Below are 1,596 nucleotides of genomic sequence, written 5' to 3'. Positions count from 1 at the left end.
TCCGCCGCACCGCGCACGGGCCGGCTGAGCCCGGGGAGGAGGGCCGGGCAGCGGCGCGGCGGGGCGGGGAGCGGGCGAGCCTCCGGAGCCACTGCGCGCCGCCCCGGGCAGCCTCCGGCGGTGGCAGCCCCGCCGCCAGGCACGGGCTGCCCGCCGGGCGCGGCCGCCGCAGGTGCTCCGCGTCTGCTGGGCGTGGGCGAGGAGCGCTCGGGGCGGCTGCCCGTGCCTCATCGCGCCTCGCTGCTCGCTCGCTGTCCGCCCGTCCTCGGGGCTCTCCGAGCTCCAGGCAATGTCCTGCGCCCGCGCACGTCCCAGTCCCCGCTGCCCCAGCGATGTCCTTCACCCGAAGACAGCTGCTGTCGGGTTGGAGAAGGGCTTTCACCCGGCTGCTGGAGGTCAAACTGGATGAAAATGCAGCCAGCAGGGAAAGGACAAACTCCAGTGCTCACAGGAAGCCTTGGTGAATGTTTAGTACGCTGAAAGGAGTTTCCAAGCCTTCACATGGAAATGTTTGCCTCTCTCCTCCTCTTTCTCCAATGATGCTTAAAATAAAGACTGCTATCCGCCGCCGCCGCCGTGCACAGGCACAGCCACAGGCACAGCCCCGCCATCCCGCTGGGGCTGCGCGCCGCTCCGCCGCACCGCGCACGGGCCGGCTGAGCCCGGGGAGGAGGGCCGGGCAGCGGCGCGGCGGGGCGGGGAGCGGGCGAGCCTCCGGAGCCACTGCGCGCCGCCCCGGGCAGCCTCCGGCGGTGGCAGCCCCGCCGCCAGGCACGGGCTGCCCGCCGGGCGCGGCCGCCGCAGGTGCTCCGCGTCTGCTGGGCGTGGGCGAGGAGCGCTCGGGGCGGCTGCCCGTGCCTCATCGCGCCTCGCTGCTCGCTCGCTGTCCGCCCGTCCTCGGGGCTCTCCGAGCTCCAGGCAATGTCCTGCGCCCGCGCACGTCCCAGTCCCCGCTGCCCCAGCGATGTCCTTCACCCGAAGACAGCTGCTGTCGGGTTGGAGAAGGGCTTTCACCCGGCTGCTGGAGGTCAAACTGGATGAAAATGCAGCCAGCAGGGAAAGGACAAACTCCAGTGCTCACAGGAAGCCTTGGTGAATGTTTAGTACGCTGAAAGGAGTTTCCAAGCCTTCACATGGAAATGTTTGCCTCTCTCCTCCTCTTTCTCCAATGATGCTTAAAATAAAGACTGCTATTTCGGCCATAAAAAGAGTTACACTACTTTAAGAGTTGATTTAATTATAGCTCTAGTGGCTTTAGTGTAGATTCATGAATTGCTTTCAAGATTTTCCTTCCGTGGCTAAATGGAAAGCTCTTAGTTGTGGTTTGGCAAATGCACGGTGAGGGGAAAATCTGCCAATGCCTTAAATAAGCAGCTTGTTAGGGGTACAGCATGGGGTGATCATCTCTTGGGAAAATCCGACTGACTGGGGATCTCACCTGCTCCTTTGATTCATGCACTCACAGTGTGAGTCCACATGTTCTTCCACTATTAAACAACAAAATTATCTGGAGAAAATTTTTTTCAAGGTCGAAGTGCTGCCACCTTTGTACACTTTCTTGGAACTTCTGGACAATCACACATTGTAAGTGGTGAC

This window comes from Pyrgilauda ruficollis, unplaced genomic scaffold, assembly GCF_017590135.1.
Source record: "Pyrgilauda ruficollis isolate IOZ18807 unplaced genomic scaffold, ASM1759013v1 scaffold51, whole genome shotgun sequence".
Classification (NCBI taxonomy): Eukaryota; Metazoa; Chordata; class Aves; order Passeriformes; family Passeridae; genus Pyrgilauda; species Pyrgilauda ruficollis.
The sequence above is the reverse complement of the archived record's forward strand: the minus strand, read 5'-3'. Positions refer to the sequence as shown.